The sequence below is a fragment of the Mustela putorius genome, unplaced genomic scaffold, assembly GCF_011764305.1.
Source record: "Mustela putorius furo isolate JIRA1106 unplaced genomic scaffold, ASM1176430v1.1 tig00003850_pilon_pilon_pilon, whole genome shotgun sequence".
NCBI classification, from domain to species: domain Eukaryota; kingdom Metazoa; phylum Chordata; class Mammalia; order Carnivora; family Mustelidae; genus Mustela; species Mustela putorius.
In genome coordinates this window covers 15,347,011-15,366,971 of record NW_025422002.1, presented here as the reverse complement: position 1 = coordinate 15,366,971, position 19,961 = coordinate 15,347,011, and positions in this window count along the sequence as shown.

Genomic DNA, 19,961 nt, shown 5'->3' with positions numbered 1-19,961 from the left:
AACAAAGACTGGCCAGCTACGGGTCTTGAGCCAAAACTGGCCCGCTGTCTGCTTTTGCAAATCAAGGTTTACTAGAACACAGCCATACCCTACTTCTGTCTATATTGGGGTACGGCAGCTTTTAGACAACAGCAGCCTAAGGGATGCTCCTGTCCCCCTTCAGCTGACCCAGCCACCGTCAGAACTCATAGGCTCAGTGTGCATTTGTGCCCTAGTCTGGCAAGCCCTTTTTTGCCCTGAGAAAGCTCACAGCAGGGTGCATGGCCCCTTTGCAAGGCTGCAAGGGTGAGCAGCCTCTGGGGGTGGGGAGAGGGTGGTGAGGGCAGAGCATCAGGACCCCATTCATGGACCAGGTCAACTTGGTTGCTTTAGCAAGCTGTGACTACTGGAAGGGGAGGGGGAGCTTCTCGGGGGTCATGATGGTCCCTACAGAGCTCACCAAACTATGCTCCTAAAGCAAGGAATTCTGGGATTCCAGAATGTTAACCACTGGAAGTCATGCACTTCTCCTGAGCCTCAGTTTCTCTGCCTATAAAAGGGGGTTCATACCCAAAGATTTCTGAGGCCCTGCTCTGCCAGAACAGTCTGTGGATCTCAATAAGGAGAGAGATGCTGTCCTAATCTAGGCCTCGTGTGAGTGAGGTCCCTGTCAGTGAGGTCCTGTTGAAAGGTACCTGACTGCCTGGAGAGGGGTTCTGCTACTCATCTCCCTCGGACAAAATCTGGTCATTTTCACACAAAATCATGAGGGGAAAAGGAGATTTCCTCACTGCACAAGTACTCGAGGTTTTTAAAAGAAGAAATTTAGTATTGTTAATATTAAAGGGAAACGTCAGAAGCCTCTGTGTGTGTGTGTGTTGTGTGTGTGTGTGTGTGTGTGTGTATGTGTTTAAACAGCTTCATCAAGATAATAAAGGACATGTTTAAAGTTCTTATTGATGTTTAATTTCATTGTATCAGAACATATAACTTGAAACTTGAATCCTCTCAAAATTATTGAGATTAATTCTATCATATATGATTTTGTCTGTCTTGGTAATCATTCCAAGTGCACTTGAAAAGAATGTGTATCTGCTGTTGTTGGGTGGCTAGCCAAACATGTCGAGTGGGTTGGTGATACTGCCCCTCAAGTCTTTTATAACCTTAGTGACTTCTGTTTATTTGTTCTATCAAGTGTCAAAGGAAGGATGCTGAAATCTCTAACCATAATTGTAGATTGTCTATTTCTACTTATTTCTGATCAGTTTTTCCTCCGTGTGTTTTGAACATCTGTTGTGATGATTCAGGATTGCCATTTTTACCTTTATGAATTGATCCCTGAATGACGAGGGAATGACCTTCTTTGTCCTTAGATTCTTTGCTCTGAAATCTACTTGGATATTAATCAAGTCATTCCAATTTTCTTGTGCCCGGTGTGTCATGTATTTTCCATCCTTTCACTTTTAACGTATTTGTATCTTTATATTTAAGTCATTTCTTTTTTAAAAAAGATTTTTATTTATTCATTTGACAGAGAGAGAGATCACAAGTAGACAGAAAGGGGAAGCAGGCCCCCCGCCAAGCAGAGAGCCCGATGAGGGATCTGATCCCAGGACCCGGAGGGTCACGACCCAAGCCGAAGGCCAAGACTTAATCCACTGAGCCACCCAGGCACCCCTAAGTCATTTCTTATAGACAGTACCCAGTTCTCGCTTCTTAAAAACATCTAATCTGACAATCACTGCCTTTTAGTTAGGGTACTTAGACCATTTACGTTTAATATGAATGTTGAAATGGTTAGGTTTAAATCTATTTGTTTTCTTTCCATCCTGTTGGTTCATTGTTCTATTTTTCTTCTTTTCCAAAAGCTTTTTTTGGGATTATTTGAATATTTTTTTTGTGACTGCATTAGAGCTTTAATCTCTACAAGTTAAAAAAAATTTTTTTTTGTGCATTTATACCCAAACTGTTGAACATACAGGATGTAGTTATAATAACTTTTAATGGCCTTTTCTGCTCATTCTAGCATCAGTATCTATTTTGGGCCAGTTTTGATTGACTAATTTTTCTTCTCATGTGGGTCAGATCTTCTTGCCTCTTTTCATGCCAGAAAATTTTTCACTGGATGCCAGACATTGTGAATTTTACCTTGCTGGATATTTTTGTATTCCTCTAAATCATCTTGAGTTTTGTTCTGGGTCATGGTTAAGTTATGTGGAAACAGTTTGATCCTTTGGTGTCTTGTTTTTAAGATTGTTAGGTGGGACCCAGCAGTGCTCAGTTTCCCACTACTGGGGCAAGTTTGTTCAGAATCCTCTGGCCGATGTCCCAGGTATCATGAGGTTTTCCAGTATGGCTAGTGAGAATAGGAATAATTCCTTGTCCATAGATGGGTGCCACGCAATGTGCTGCTTCTGGTTTCTTTTGGGTAACTAATTCTCCAGGCTCTGGTAGTTTTCTCTTGCACATGTCCTAGTTAATACTCCACTGAATGCCCAAGTGGAACCCTCCGCAGATGTCCCAAGTTCTCCCTTCAGGCAGTGCAGTCCTCTCCAGTGCTTGTTTTGGTGTGCTCTAACTGCCGTGGTCCTTCCCAGACCTCAGTTCCATCTCTTCAACTCAGGGAGTTGTCTGGGCTCTGCCCTCCCCTCCCCAGCTACACACAGGCCACCTGCCAAGCTGGACCAGGACCTTCTCCCAAGGCAGATCCTCAAAGCACTGCAGAGATCACTTGGTTCTTCTCCCTCCTTTCAGGGATCACTGTCCTTTGTTGCCTGATGTTTGGTGTTTTCCAACTTATTCCATGTATTTTGTCCATTTTGGGGGGTGTTTCAGCTGTCCCGTTCTGTTTGAAGCCTGGTTTTGAACATCAGATTGGACTTATTTCTCGAGCAGATTTCCAGGAAACCTGGAGGACCCTAGAATTTGATCCCATGTTACAAGCAGAGACTCCCTCTACACCCAAATCTCCTCTGTATGACCCCAGAATGTGTAAGTCACCTCCCAGCTTTCTGAACCCAAAAATGAGAGGAGGCTGGAGCTCTATTTAGAGATAAGAAAATGAGACATGTTTCTCTTGCATAATTTGATATTAAAATTTTATGTCAACATTGGCATGGCCAGTGAGCTTGCACTACAGAGATAACACTCTGCATGTCTAACCAGCTAGCCCCATTAGCACCTGTGCAGATCAGAGGGCTGTGGCCATGGAGGAAAGGCTGAAAGAGCCATCCTAGCTGTCCAGGCACCCTGTCATGGTGTCCCACTCTGTCCAGGTTGTTGCAGGCATGGATTCAGGCATGTCCCCAGAAGAGAGAGCTGGAATTAGCCGGAAGCTAACTTCCCATCAGTGTGACATGCCCTGTCCCTGGAAGGGTGCAAGTAGGAGCTGATCCCCTAGCAGGGATATCACAGGCCGTGCTGAACCAGGTGGTGCTCTCTGCCCCTTCCATGGGGCACCCATGCTCTGTGAGTGGGAATCCGGCTTCATGAGTTCACAAAACCTGGCTCCTTGCTGGGAGTGCATGTCCACAGAAATGCTGGTGAACTGTGCAGACCCACAGCATCTCCCCATGCTGGCCCTGCACTCCTGGGTGTCCGGCCCCCTTGCCAGACCCAACATGTACTGCCTCGCCAAGGGGACCGGCCCTGGCCTCCCTCAGCCAGTTACATAACCGGCCGCCTTTGAAAAGACGCTGCATGGAGTCACACGGGTTAGCAAACTAGTTCAAGGTAATTTATGACTCCGGGATGCTTGGGTTTCTAAATACAACAGACAGCTACAAACTGCAAAAACCTCAAGCTCCCTCCCCAGGGGAGACTGCCCAGCCCAGCCTGGGGCGGTGGTGCCGATTCCAGCTTGGCAGAGGGAACTGGCACTCTTGCAGGCCTGGCTGGCCTCACCCACTGTGAGCCCCAGTGAGGCGCACCCTTGAGACATCCTGAAGACCACCTCCTCCCACTCCATGTCTCTGGTGTGCACGAGAAGGTGATGATGACTTTTCTCCTGCCCTGCGATGGCACAGAGAGCCCGCTGCATTCAGAGTTGACCTCTAAGTTGACTGTTTCTCTTTTTCAGTGCTAATAATATTTATCTTGGATAAGTTGGAATTCAGGCGACAGAAACTCCAGTATGGGGAAACTAACTATTGTCAAAGGTGGCTGAAGTTTCCCTTTTCTTTGGGGGTGGCGGGACCTCCCTGGCTTTCCGTCTGTCCAGTGCTGCCCTTGAACGCTTGAAGTGGGTTTTCTGCACGCTCTCCTGCAGGTTGCCTTCCTGCCCTGGTGCTTGTGCCTGAAGCTTGAGACCCAGTTCTGATCGTCTGGAAGGAGACTGTGGGATCTGCCCTTGCTTCACTGCATTCCTGCTGCTGCCCTCTGTGTCCACCATCAATTCCAGCAGCCCCCAACCCCACTGCAGGCCGGGGTTAGTGGGAGTCTGCTGCCAGGCACAGACCTTCCCCTCCCCTTCTATCCTCTTAGAGACACCAGCTGGGAGTCAGCACTGAACTCAGGTCTCCAGTACCACACCTCACTAGCCTAATCCTCAGCATCTCTCCCAGGTGTAGGGATCCAGGGTGAGCAGGACACAACTCCGTCCTGAAGCCCCAGCTTCTGACTCACACATGCACCAGTGATGGCCACACAGTGCACTATCTGCTGTGACAGGGGCCAGCAGGGGAGCCTGGGAGAGCCTAGAGGAAGCCTGGAGAGCCAGAGCACTTCCTGGAAAAGGTGATGCCAAAGGTGGGCTTTGTTCCTTGTGATCTCTGCAGTCCTGGGTTATAAGCATCCCAAGAAAGACGCTGCTGTGGGGACTGATGAGTCTAAACTCTGCAGGTTGGGTGGCTTTAAGTGACAAAGTACCAAATGGTCTGAGCCTTCTCTCTCTAGTCCTGGACAGTCAGGGACTGGTGTCTTCAGGGAAATACAGGCACAGCTGCCCACAGCCAACTGTCCCGGGGCCCTGGTTCCTCCTTAGCTCCTCCCTCAAGAATGAGGGACACTGTGCTTGATCCACAGACAGCCCTATTTCTCCACCTTCCCATCTCCACACCCTTTGCACTGGGACTGGATAGCTCTTCCCATCAGGAGGTGGGGTCTCGTCCCCTACACCCTTCAATCTGTGCCAGCTCCATGACTTGCCCTGGCCAATGGAATACAGAAACAGTGCCGTACCCATTCCTTGCATTGGCCTCAAAGAGCCTTGTGTCCTCAAGTGCCCACCCTCTTTGGACCCTTCCACCACCATGAGCAGAAGCCCAGCCAGCCTCCTAGAAGAATGACATACATAAAGCCCAGTTGCCACCACCCTTGGTTGGCCCAGCCAACAGTCAACTGGCAGTCACTTGACGCCTTCCCTCAACTACATGTGCTTAAGACAGCCCAGAAGACCTGCCTGGCCAGCTAGCTGCTCAGTTAAGTAAAAGGCTGCTGTTTAGCCACTACATTTCGGAGTGGCTGTTATGCAGCAGAAGCTAACTGATATAGCTGCCCCAGAATTCTGGGTGCATAGGCTGCAGGATTTACAGGCAGAGACCTGGCTGCAGACAGATGGGCTGACTGGCCGCAGAGATCTCACCTGGCCCTCTTGTTGCTATCATTTGGGCTCTGCTCAATAGATTGGACCCTGAGCTACAGTGACCACAGTTTTAATGAGTCTGTCTGGCAGTGTCTGTGCTCAAGCCATCTGGCTACTTCTACTGCTTATTGATCCTATGCAGAGCCCTCCAGGGGTTTCCCATGACACTCAGGGTGAAACCCAAACTCCTTGCCAACCCACGTTGCGCTCCCTATTCCCATCAACCCTCCTAGCTTTGTGCCCCTCACTGCACGTCAGGCACACCTGCCTCCAACCCCCAAGACCCAACCCGACCTCTGGGTCTTTGCACATGCTGCTCCCCTGACTAGGATGCTTCTCCCTCATACCTACACTGCTCCCTCCCCACTTCCTTCAGGCCTCTGCTCCAACAGGCTTTGCCAAACAATCCACAGATTACTCCTTACCAAATGGTGTGTCTTTCTCGGTGCCCTCCTCCTGCTTTATTTCTTTTCAGAGCACTTAGCATGACCTGGTGCAGTAAGGTCCACACTGTGAGATATTCAGTGGGAGCCAGTGAAGGTTATGAAGGGAGGGGGTTGGTGAGAAAGAGGTTAGCCGTGGGACCTTCATAGCACAGAGCCACTGACTGGGAGCCCGTGTGTCCTGAAGAAGGCTGCCATCCCCCACTGCCTGGCAACCACCAGGGACACTGTTGGCAGTGATGTGCTTTAGCCACTTCTAGGAGCTGGTAACTTGCTCGGCAGCACAAGCTGAGATTTACGGCTGTGGCGTAATTGCTTACAAGCCTCATGCAGGTGACACATGTTTATGAAAAATACCTTGTCTTGAGGTGGCCCCAGAGATCTGTTCCCTAGGACACAGAAGGCTCCACAAAGAAGGTTCTACCTGGGAGCTCCTGCTGTCTGAAACCCTTTAATTGAGGGCCCAGCATTTAGGGCCCTTCTCAGAACTGCAAGAGCCTGCAAAAGAGAGAATTCTCTAACAGGGAGCTGGGATTCCCCTGCAGCAGGCAGGAGAAGTAAGAAGTGGCCTGGCTTAGCCTCAGAAGCTGGGGAAGGCATTCTCCAGGACCTGGAAAGCCCAGGACAGGCCCAGACTCACCATGAATCCAGGGTTCAGGGATAAAGCTCTTCTACACTCTGGGAGGGGCCCCCTGGGCACTGGGGTCTTGGGCAGAGCTGGGGGCCTCATCAGAGTCCGAAAAGGCTGTGTGGTGTTGTGGTAAAGAGCACAGAGTCTGGACCTGGACTACCTTGGTTCAAATCCCAGCTCATTCACTGACAAGCTGCATGACCTTGGACAAGTTTCATAATGGTTCTGAGCCTCAGCGTCCTCATTTATAAGATGGGTGTAAAAACAGAGTCTCCTTGCAGTGCTCTAAGGAGCACTGTACATGCAAGGAGCACTGAGCCCTGCAGAATGCTCAGACCAGGGCCTGGCACACCACAAGTGCTGGGGAAGTGAGTTGTCATTAACAGCATCAGAGGCCATGACTCTGCACCCTCAGAGCAAAAGAGGAGCCTTCCTGGCAAGGACACAACTCTGTTCCAGGCTCAAGGGTGATGGCTCCAGAGTTTTCCATCCCCTTAACAGGCAAGGAGCTGGCAGGGAGTACGAGAAAGTAGTCCATTAAACCTCAGGTGCTTCAGCATCAAAATGACAGGGGTGAGAAGCAGAAGCAGCAAGAACTTCTCAGGCCTTTAGGAGAAATGTGCTAAATTGGCTTTCATTCCAGCTCAGTGGAGCCCATAAGTGGAAATGCAGGCTGTCAGCTTTGATCACTCTACTGCTATCTCCAGGGTTCCAGGTCCCAACCAACTGTGTATAGCCAGATACCAAGTGGAAGGAACACAGTACCCACCTTCAGAGAGCTGGAGCCAGACTCCACATAGGGTCCACTCCAGTTGTCATTAAAATCTCAGCCACTCCTCTTTGCTCCTATTTCCTCATTCTCACAAAAACATCCATGGATGGCTACACAGGGTTTACTAAAACACTTGCATTTATCGGAATTTGCAATTGTAAAGAGGGAGAAGGGGAGAATACACGGACACCAGGCATGACTGCAGGGTGTGCTACAAATTATCAAAGATCTTAGGGCCTCAGTACCTAGGATTTTTAAGAAGGCTTCTTGATATGTGATTAGAGAAAGGAGGCCCATTTAGTAAGTGGTGATAGGACAACTGAGTATACACATGGCAAAATGAAGTTGGATCCCTATCTCACACACCCCCCCCGCCCCCCAATTCTGGATGCATCAACAGTCTCCATTTTAAAGAGAAAACTCTAAGAGGAATTTTCTTTGGGGGAATATCTTTACAAACTTGGGGTTGGGAACAATTTCTTTCTTTTTTTAAAAAAGATTTTATTTATTTATTTGACATAGAGAGAGATCACAAATAGGCAGAGAGGCAGGCAGAGAAAGAGGGAGAAGCAGGCTCCCTGCCGAGCAGAGAGCCTGATGTGGAGTTCGATCCCAGGACCCTGAGATCATGACTTGAGCTGAAGGCAGACCCACTGAGCCACCCTGGCGCCTCTGGGAACAATTTCTTAAACAAAGTATAAAAAGCTCACTAGGCATAAAAAAAAAATTGGTAGATTTGACTGCAGTAAACTAAAAATTCATTTTTATCAAATGACTGGCAAAAAGACAAATCACAAAAAGCAAGAAGACATCTGGAATATGTACAATAAGCAAAGAAATAGTATCCAAAATACATAAAGAACTCCTACAAATCCATAGGAACAAGAGAAGAAATGAGCAAAAATATCACAGCAGTCATGTCTTAGAGGAGGAAACAGGTGTATAGATGAGCATGGGAAAAACTGTTCAACTACACTAAGATGCAGGAAAGTGCAAGCTAAGGTCACAATGAAATATTTAATAATAGTTAGATTCACAGTGAGTAAGACATATGACAGTACCAAGGGTTTGAGAGGATACAGATCAACTGGAATACCTAGTGGTTGAGTGTGACACCTGGTCTGGCCGTGTTGAAAATCACTTTGAATTTTCTTGTTAGGTTGACCATTCATATACATACCTTAAAATCCTGCAAACTCACTCCTTGGTATTACAAAAGGCATGTACAAGAAGGTTTCATAGCAACACTGTTAATATTGGGGGGGATGACCTAAATATTCACTGACAAGAGAATGCAAAAATAAATTCTAGAAAAGTCACACAATCTATTTTCACACTAGTGGAAGTGAACTACAGGTACACAACAGCATAGCTAAAGCTTAGAGTAAAATGTTGAGTAAAAAAGGTGCAAATTTTAGACATCTAACTAATAGAAGACAAGTTTTCAAAGCTTAAGAATAAACAACATAATGTTTAGACTTATTCAGTAAGCCTATGAGCAAGAGAAGGATGAACAAACACAAAATTGCAGATAAGGGCTGACCTCTAGAGTAGGATAAGATGCAAACACATGGATGCAAGCTACTGGGAATGTTCCAGTCTGGAGCTGAGCTGTGGGCTTACAGATGTTTGTTGTTTCCTTACCCTTTATAATGTACAAAACACATTAAATATTAAACAAATACAGGCAATGGAGGAAAAAAAGGAGAAAAAAAAAGAGGAACATGGTATGGATCTAGACAGATTTCCTTGTCACAGCGTTCACTATTTCCTTTGTGTCATAGTGGGTACCAAGAAGTCTGAGGAGAGGCCAGACCAGGAGGTGAAAGGACTGGCAATTGGATGATGGCATTCTTCCTTCTGAGCCTCAGCTTCTCCCTATGCAAAATAAGAGGGTGTACAAGGAATGATAAATTGTTGGCAGGCATAACACAGGTCTCCCTTTCTACCCCCACTGCAGACATTACTAATGGATTGCAGTACTACTTCACAGGGATCACATACACAGACTTGGACTCCTTCTCAGCTGGGCCTGCAGGCTGGTCAAACTGAGATGGCACACTAATAATACGTATGTGTTGTCAAGGAGACTCTACCCAGTTCTGACCTGCAAATCATGAAGACTCACAATCAGGCACTAGCTAGTCTGAAAGCCTGTGGTCCTAGGGAGAAGACTGCTGGCTTTGGAGCAGATTCTAGCCAGACCCTGCCAGTGTGCAGCCTCAGCTTCCATGGTGCCCACTCCCGTGGCCTCCAATCTGCTGCATCTGGACCCTGCCCACTCACCATCTGACCAGACCTTTTGCTCCCATCTATTGGGTGGGCAGGCTTGTATCTACCCTATGCTGGTGAGCTGTACTAGACTCAAAAACAGCTCAACTAACATAGGGCCAGGCAGGAGCTTATCATCATTCTCTAGTGCAGAGAGTACTGGAGTCAGCTCCATTGTGGCTGATCCAAATAGCCCTCTGAGGCAGGAGTATGGTATTGCTTTCATTGCCTTTGCCTATATGGTCCTACAGGCTTTCGTTCCCGTGCTCTTCTCTGCCTGCCCTCCTCCTCCTCCCCTCACTGGCCTCAGCTCACAAGACTCCTCCCAGGTTGCACTGCTCCATCTCCTTCCTCCCCAGTGAGCGGTGACATCCCTTCCTCTAGATGTCCACAACAGAGAGGTCGGCTTTTTCAAGGAGAAGTTGTGTGCTGGGTCTGGTCCAGCTTTTGTGGGTTTCTGTCCTTCTAGTGTGGGGAACCTATCAGGATCTAGCTCAAAACTGGCATGAAAATAATAATCCCATCAGGAGCAGCCACAATGCCAATGAATAAAAAGGCTTCTTTAAGCACTTCCCACCTATCCTATGAGCCTCACAGCCAGGAAAGTTGGCAGAGGGAGACAGCATTTCACTCTATTCTAACAAGAAAATCAAACATCTGTATAGGGGAGTGACTTTTCCAGCATTACTGCCCACCTTCCCACCTTCTGGAAGGCTGGGAAGCTTTTCTGCCACATTCCATCAAGACCCTGAAACCACATTCTGGTGTGGAAACCCCTCCCCTCCCCAAAGCAGGGGAGTGCTGAGTGACCACAGCCCCTAATCATAGAGCATCTGGTTTCATCCTGCTACCTCCAGATTCTTTTAATAACGAGATCATATTGAGAGACATTATATTCAGTGACATGGTGCCTTGGTGATTCATCTCTCTTTCATTTTATTCATCGTATGCAAATTTTAAATGACTGCTGGGCTGTGTGCACAGGAAGTCTTGATTTACTAGAAAGAACTGTGGCAAGTTCTTAGAAAACAAAGATGGGAATTTAAGGCATTGAGATGTGTCCAATGAGCAGAGTAAGGACAAAGGTGTCTCCCACTGTTTTGTCCTGGAACAAAGCTGCCAGCACATGCCCACACGTGGCCTGCCAGACCCTCAGATCAGAGTCTGCCACTGACACCCATTGTGTGGAAGGGCCTGAAACCTGCTATTATCTTCAGCACCATCCACAGACTCTGAGAAACAAACAGCACACCCTTGCAAAGGCGCTGAAACAGGAATGCTCAACTTGTGTTCCCAGAAATTCAGGTGCCAGATGTTTACTTCTGGTTCCAGCTTCTCCTGGGTTCATTCTCTTTCAAACCTTTGAAACTTTGGGCACCACTTTACAATCCCTCCATCAGATCCCTCCATCTCTCTCTATCCCAGGAAGCTCCCCCCCCCTCCCCGGACAATTCCAAATACTCCTCAAAACCATCTCTGATGCCCCCTCTTTCAGGAAGTCCCCTTGCCTTCTCCCTGGTCTCTTTATACTGCTAGAATGATCATAATGGGTTCAAATGCTATTGCTTACACATCTGTCTCCCCGGTCACGGGTAGGTCTGTGGGAGCTGGTGTCATGGCTGAGCTACTTCCATTACCTCCAGCCCCTCAACATGGGCCCTGGCACATTGTGGGGATGGAGTAGGGCCTCAAAAAAGCATGACCTAAATATGTGGGCTCTGTCTTCCTGGAAATTATTGAATAGTGAAAGAGAGCTAACGACAAAGGTGAACTCAAGGTACTCTGAACACATACCAGACAATCCTTTCCTGAGTACTTCACAGCTAAGCCAAATCTCATTGGTGAGTAAATGTCAACTGCACAAAAATGAGAGTAAAGAACTTTCCAAGGAGAAGCAGTAACAGAAAAATGTTCTAAGGTTGGAGGGAGCAATTTGTATAACTACTGAAAGGCCACTGGTGCTTTAGCAAAGCAATGTGGTAATGAGCAAGAATGCATAGATTATGTGTATCAGCTAGGATAAGCCAGGTCATGCTGTGTAACAAATGACTCTTAAAATCTCAGTGTCCTACAATAAGGTTTACCTATGTCTCATGTTACATGCCATGTGGCTTTCCTTCATATCTTTTCCCTTCTGGACTCAGGCTGACAGAACAATCTCTATCTGGAGTATTGCCATTGTCATGGAAGAAGGAAAAGAAAATTGTAAATCACTCACTGATTCGTAAAGCGTGTGCTCAGATTTCTTTCACTGTTTTACCAACCCCTCTCCCATGCCTGAGAGCAATATGGACAGTGCTGTATAATCCTCCATCTGCGAAGCACACCACAGTAAAAGGCACTGAATGTGGGGGAATGGTAATCCAGTTCCACACCATGATTAAGACTTTGATGTTTATCCTAGAAGCAATGGAATCTGTTGAATAAATTTTTCATTTCTAACAAATCACTCTGGCTGTAGTGAGGCCAACAGACTGGAAATGGGCAAGAGTGGATTGAGAGAGAAAAATTAGGAGGATACTTCAGTTTCCTGAGCCAAAAAAAAAGACTAGTGTCAGACTATTTAGTCTAAAGTAGGGTCATAGCAGTGGAAATGGAGAGAAGCCAATAGATTTTAAAGTGGGAAGTTCTAAGGATGTACAAAGAGAAGCATGGGTGAGTGAATATGTGACCCCAGGATGCAGAAAGAATGTAGCAGAGTTGGCTTCTTATGTCTTACCACGTGCTGGCTCTCATCTTTTAGGAAGACCAGCTACTCGATTCTCTACTTGTCCTTGGGCTCTCTGTGTCCTCCTAATAAATCTCCCTTCTTGCTTAAAAAAAAAAAATCCTGAGCTAAATAAAGAAGGGAACAAATGGATTAATAAGGTGATGAGCAGCCAAGAGAACTGAAATGAATGACAGAGTGACCAGGTGAGATTAATTCATGTGTCCAAGTGTTCAAAGAATGAAGAAAAACTAGACTCAACTAGAAGAAAGGTCTCCCCACTGGACATGCCTTAGAAGGATCCCTCCCTCCCCTACCAACACATCAGGCATCTCTCTTCTTCCAGGAAGCCATGACCAATTTCAGCTGTAGCAGAGAATAGAGAATGGGCAGGAGGGGAAGAAGGGAGGGACAGGGAGGCAGATGAAGGATGGGCTCCATGGAACCTCTATAGCATCCTCCCCTCTCTTCTGTGGCCTCCCTACACTTCCTTTCCAGAGTTCCAAACTTGACCTTCAGTAATTGGAGGGCTTGGACTCACAAACATCCCTGAAAGAGAATTTTTGTAACAGCAGCATTAGACAAACTTCCAGGAACTTAGGAGCCTTGGGATCCACACAAGCACAGAAAGCCTCATATCCTTTTCTGCCCTGGGTCAAGAAAATGAAATTCAGAGACAGAATGTTAGGGTTATGGACTCAGCTCAGCTCACCATGGACAGCGACCCCCTCACTCCGCTCCCCCGCAGCCAAGGAAGTGTTGTGGTCACTGTCAATGGTGCTGACGGGCCGACACAGCTGAAGAAACTTCTAACACCCAGCCACAGTATATCAGAGCTGAGAGGGTTCTGGGATCTCAATTTTCCCAGTGCCTCATTTTGCAGATAAGAAAAGAGAAGTCTAGATGGGGAAGGAATTCTCTCAGGAGCACACAGTGAATGGCACTGTGGTATTGGAAGCTGACCTCTAGATGCTTACTCAGAGAAAACTCATTTCCTTGGAAGGCTCCTGGCTGTTGCCCACTACCCAGAATAATTAAGTCCTGAAAACTAATAGTAGCACAGAGTAGGTACTCACTGAACATTTGTTGACTGAATAAATTATTATGGTGAGACACAAAAAAAAGTCTTGAGGCTGGGAGTGGACGCTGAATCCTGAATTCAAACAGGAAGTCTTGTTCTTTTTTGGTATGGGTGAAATGGTATGGAAGGAAGCAGTGGGGGAAGGGAGGAAGTGCATAGGCACAAGCCAGGACTTTAAGCACAGAGGAACGCTAACCTCTGTTCTCTCAGGTTTCATACAATCTCCCACCCAGGAAAATAGGTTGAACAGTTCAGGAGGTTCCTTTCGGGAGGCAGGGGGATCACCTGACCTCAATCTGGCCAGTCAGCATATTCTATCCTTCCTGGCCACAGTGATTGGCTTGGGGCTGAGTATGTGACCAATGAGATCCCAATGGATCAGATCTCAGGGTTGTAATCATAGGGAATGAGAAGTTCTATTTTTGTTGGGGGAAGGGATTTATCAGTTTGTGACTGTTGATGGCCATCTTGATATCCCAATCAGAAAGCCTACCTGAGAATAACATCAGCACAGAGGAAAGTAAGCAAAGCCAAGAGGTAGAGAAAGATGATTACTGATGATGTCATCAAGCACCCAGGAACAGCCTTGCGTGAAGCTGTCTGCCTTTGGACTTCTCAGTTACATAAATTATTCTCTCCTGCATTGTTTGATTGCTTGTTTAGGCCACTTTGGGTTTTCTATCACTGGCTATCAAAAAAAACCTACTTCCAGTTGGTTAAATGGAGCATCCCGGAATTGTATGGATTTAGGCTAGCTTGAAGAAAGGATTTCCAGAAAACACTGCAAAATTCTAGTCTAAGCTAGAGACCCAAATGGATTTAAACTATATCTATTGAAGGCTTGCTACAGGCTGGGCCACTCACGTTACCCAAATGAATCCTCCCAGGATTGACCTCATTAAGATAGCAATGGAGGACCCCATTCTGGAAGATGTGAGACTGAGGCGCCGAGAAAGGAGATGCCTGGTTTGTAAGTGTGGAGCCAGACTGCAAATCCCGACTCTGCTGCTTGTGTTCCAGGAAGCCTCATGATGTGGCTTATCCATGTTACAGAGACTTGGGTACACAACCCCATGCCTGGTATACTGTGGATGCCTGAGGCTTGGTAACTGTCATGTTCTGTTACAAGACTCACAAAAGCAATTCGCACTGAAGGGAGGAAGAAGAACTTCCTTCACCAGTACCACACACACTACTAACTCCCTGAAGCTTAGAATCCCTTTCTTTCCCTTACTTTCCTTTCCTTGGCAGAGTCATGCCCACATGACCATAGGACAGTCCCCCATTCACAGCCAGCATCAGGAGCTGTTACAGGGGAGGCCAAAACCTTCACCCCTCTACCATGCCTGGGGACATCTCTTTCTTTGGGGCCTTGGGGGACCCTACTCCCCATATGCACACCAGAGGTCTTTTCTAGAACATGCAGAGAATCTCACTCAGTTTGAAATAAGATGTATCCATCACTGTCATTCCTAGGTCTCCCTTGAAACTGAGCTCATGCACTCCTTTCTCTGCATAGTGGCCTCCTGTGTCTGCTGCAGGAGAGGCTGAACTGACAATAAATCAACAGCTCAGCACTTGAAGGCACACACGAAGCAAGAGCTGACAGCTGGAAAGCTCTGTTTAGAAAAGACCTCGCATTTCACCCTGAAGAGGCTGCAGGAGCCCCTCGGGTCCAGAAGTAATGCTTGGACCAAAGCGAACTGGAAGGTTTTATGATGGATGGAGGCTTCTTGCCATGATGGAGGGTGTGGCGAGGTCTCTGACATTCCCAAAGGCTCACTGTGTGCAGGTTCAAGGTGCACAGAGAAGAAAAGGCCCAGAGGTGTTCACAGACCAAATATGAACCGGCCACCCAGCCATGCAGAACACCATAGTTCATAACCTGCTCTCGTGGGTGTTGAATGGAGGGACAGGGGCAGATATCCAAGTCTTCTGGGGAACTAGTTAAAAATAGAGAAGTTTTAACTCACCCTAGAAGGCTGAATCTGTTAGATATGTTTGGCTGAAGTGACAAAACCCTCCTAAGAGTGGCTTAAACTACAAAGACATCTAACATTTAATATTTAATGATGATGTAAGGGATGGGAGATCCGGAGGTAGTCTGGTGGCCCAACAATGTCATCAGTAACTCAGATACCACCCCCCTCTCTATTCTACCATTAACAGAATGTTGGTTCATTTAATACCCCCTTATTGTTGCAGTGTGGCTGCCTCCACTCCAGCCATCACATCTGTATAGTTAACACTCAAGCAAGGGGGCACCTTCTTCCCTACCCACCTCTTCTTGGGAAGGAAGATCTCCCATGGAAGCTTCTATAGTCTCCCTCTAATATCTCACTGGCAGACACTGGGTTCTGAACCCTTTCCCCAGACAATCACTAGATGTAGGAAAAGTGGTTGCCACGACTGGCTTGGACAAACCTGATTCCTCCAAGTTTTGCATCCACAGGAAGAAGGCAGGGTGGGCTGGACAAAGGCTACTGTGTGAGCATCCAACACCACCCAGCCATAAGGGACAAAATGGACAAGGGAGCTGAGGGTTCAAAGGTAAGGGAACAGATGAGCAGTAGGGACAGAACAAGCAAAGGTGCAGAGGTGCGGGAGACACCCTGGGTGCTCAGGTTTACTCGTGGTTCATGTCTCCAAGAACACCAACAAGTGGGAAAGGTGGGAAGGGCCTCATTTTACATTTTTGGCCTGTAGTGAGGCAGGCCCTAGGCAATGGGAGCTACCGAGAGATGCCGAGCAAGAGAGTGAGCTCAGGAGCAGGTGGAAAATTGCAGGTGTGTGGACGTGTACTTTAGGAACTGAGCAGAGCTGTTCTGTGACAGCCAATAATGTTGCTAATAAAACTCTGGAGGTCTCCGTTCAAACAGATGATTATAATTGACAAGAGAGAGTAAACATGACCTTAATTAATTAATTTGCTAATGGCAGCTACCTGCTTCTAGATATTAGAACGCGCACCCTCAGCCAGGTCCTTTACACAGCTACCCTGTCACATCTGCGACCCCGTAACCCTCATCTGTCCCACCTGTCCTCGGTCTGGCTTCCAGCTGCACAACCCCCAGGGAGCCCGAAATGACTCAGTGTTCTGTGTTGTAACTTACAAAGCACGCCCCCAGCTCAGAGGGTGAGGCCAACTGCGTCCCACTCTACAGGAGAGAAAGCAGAGGCTGGAAGTGAGTAAGGGGCTTGCTGTGGGGTGTTGGGTGGGATCTGAACCCAGAGCCTCTGCCTTTTTTAGTCCACCATGCTGCTTCAATGGCTTCAGAGTGGGCACCCCCTCCAAGCCCAACCAGGGTGCTTGCCCAACCCAAGGGGACTCGGGGTAGGGGGTAGGATGCACGCAGGGGCAAGGCATGGAAGAGGAGAAGGGGTGGGGAGGGGAGGGAGGAGGGTTCTGCTCTGTGCAATGCCAACCCATGCAGACGGCATGCATGCATGCGACCCCACAAATGTGTCATCCATTTCTCATGCCCTGGGGCCTTCCAAGCTGAGCAGGAGGAGTGCCCTGCACCCGCAGGGACCACACAGTTCATGGGATGCACAGGTGGGCAGGGGCACAGCCCATCCCATGACTGAGAGGACAGCGTCCCTAGTTAAGGCCCTCATTCCAGGCAATCACATCCTGGGATTGATGAGTGCCCAGGCGACCAGGTTGGGCAATTCTGTCCTTGAAGTGCAAACTGGCATCTAGGGGGCTGATTTTTGTTTTAATTAAATTATACATTTATAAACCAATAGTTGAGCGCCTTGGCCACTTTCTTGTAGCCCTCAGCCTTGGCTTTTTTTTCTTTTGGGGGTCAGTTTCTGAACCTTAAGTTGAGTGTCATTATGGACATAAATATTGTCCCTTTCCTGTGTCAGCTTCAGCATTAGAGGCCACCCCAAACACCCTCTCCCACACTGGTGACAGGCCTCTTTTAATGCAGTTCTGTAGGATTATGAGCTGAGGATTTAGAATAACAAGGCCAGGAGGGTCTGTCTGACCAAGCAGGGTGAGTAGGCGGGCGCTGACCATTCACCCAGGACTCCTCAGCCGGCAAAGTGTCAGGCAGCGGGAGAGCTGCCCCCACGGGTCCGGGGGGTTTAGAGTAAGTTGATTAAGTGGATTAATCCAGCCACTGCAGGGATGGCAGGCCCTGAAGCAAGGCTGTATGCTGAGAAAGACGGAGTGTCCCAGTGTTTGGTTCTGCTTATCCGTTCTAGAAACCAGGGGGTGAGACATGGCTTTGAAATCAGAACACTGGCATTCAAAGCTGGCTCGAAACCTTGGTTAGGTATCAAAAACAAAACGAGCCTCAGTTTTCTTATCTGTAAGAAGGAACTCTTGAACTCTCTTCCCGCTTAGGTGCGGGGATTAAGTGAGGTAACACCAGATAAACTTAGGAGCTGATGGGGGCTTCTCTCTTCCCGGGCAGGGTCGGCAAACTTTCTCCATGAAGTGGGCCTTTTACTCCGTCTCTGTCTCTGTCCCATCTCCTTAGCTCTGCTGTTCTGGGGTAAAGCCAACACTGGCCATAGGTAAGTCTGCACTCTCGGGCCCTGCTTTCTGGGTGAGAATGCTCCGGGCACTTGGGACCCTCCATGTTTCACACTAGTGTTTCCAGCTGTGTGGGGAGCTGTTTTCCCATACAGCTGTACTTGGCCTTGGGTCATGAAGTGTGTTCTAGCAGGCTGGCTGAGGGAAGGAGTGTGGGTAGGCGGGCATGAGTCCCCTGAAGCCATTGGGCAGAGGGGAGTGTGCTCTGGAATCCACATCTCCCAGCCCCAAACCAGTGGGGCAACTGGTAAATCCTGTCCCTGGGGGCTTGCCGCTAAGACAGGAGTGGGAAGGAGGGGCACTCTCCTTCCTATTGAAACGACCTAGAAACCCAATTATGTGGAACAGGGGATGCACTCAGGTCACACAAGCTCAGTTCAGACTTCCTGGGTTTTTCTGACCAGCTCCTCATCACTGCCATGGATGAGGGAAGGGCCTGAGGCAGTGGGGCAGGAGGACCGGCTGGGTCGCACCAGCCTCGCTGCTCAAAGAGTAATTCTGGGTGCCTCGTCGCACACGTGGTTTGCCTCTGAGCACATAAGAGAGAGTCTCTTTGGGAAGACTGGCTTTTGCTCTCTGACGGAGAACCGCCTGTGTGCCAAGCACGGCAATCCTATGAGTCAGGTTTAGAAAGCCTGGCACAGAGAGGTCAGGGAAACTTCCAGGTCACACAACTGGTAGGCACATGGCTGGGGCTACAGAATGCCTATGGAGGCATGTCTAAGGGACTGGGAGAAAGGTAGGTACGTAAGTAGGTAGCAGCTTTGGAAGTCAGAAGCCACAGTATTCCTGGGAGACCATTCCCAGTGCCCCTGGTCCCAGGCCTGGCCACTTCCACCCACCTTGGCTGCCTCTACAGGATCAGCTGAACCCAGCTGTGGCTCGTGTCCCAGGTGAGGGAATGAAGTTCCACAGGGCTACCTCGAGGACCACAAGCTCAGAGGCCTTCAAGGGCTGGGCTTGGAGAGGCAGGGGGAGGCCTAGGGAGCAGTGGGGACAGCGGAGGCCTGGGGACTCAAGCCCTGCCCAGTGGTCAGCTCCAGCTTGGCCAGGAGAGAACGGCCTGAGGGAATGTCTCCCCCACTCCCCCCGACCCCCACTGGCTGGATCGTCTCAGGCCCTACTCAATAGTAACACAAACCCCATACCTGGATTTTCATCTGAAGTCTTCCAGTTTACACATGTGAAAATTCATTTCTTAAAAGTCTAGATTGAGGGGCATCTGTTATTAGCTCTCCATTACGATGAAGACACGAGGCCCAGAGAAGGAGCTGCTTGCCCAAGTTCGCAGAGCAGGGAGTTGTGCTATAATGCAGACCCCACGGGCTGGCTCAAAGGTGCAGGCCTGGAAGAGACTTTGAAAGCAGCCTGATTCCCAGTGCCCCATCGGATGCAAAGTCATTGTCAGGAAATAACCCCTTGACACCTACTTGCGTACCCCCCGGCATAGGAAAGTGCACCGATCCTCCTAGAAGCTGGCTTGGCCTCCCTCTGAGTTGGCCTGAGGTAGTCCAGGAGAGGCATAGGGCAGCCATAGATCTCCCTGAGGCTCTCTGTCCCTCGCCTAGCAGCTCCAGTCCCTTTGGCTGTCACTGGCAGGGGACCTGGTAGAGATGACAGCCATGCAGCCAGGAGCACAGTGGAGACAAGATGGTGGGCACAATGCAGATATTCAGATAGCCACTCAACAAACATCGACTGCAAGGTGGCCAGCCTGGGTATAGGCCTAGGTGTCCAGCTGTGTATACACCACAGTCCCTTGAGCTGCTAGCCTCATGGGAAAGCACTACTCAGAGAAAACATCCCCTGAGCCCCCACAGTGGCCCACACAAATAACCATGCTGATGTGAGGCTGTGGCTACGGGTCACAGCGAAGGGTAAACAGAGACATAGGACATCCACAGCAAAGACTGACCAAGAACCGGGACGCTGGATCCAGACAGCCTG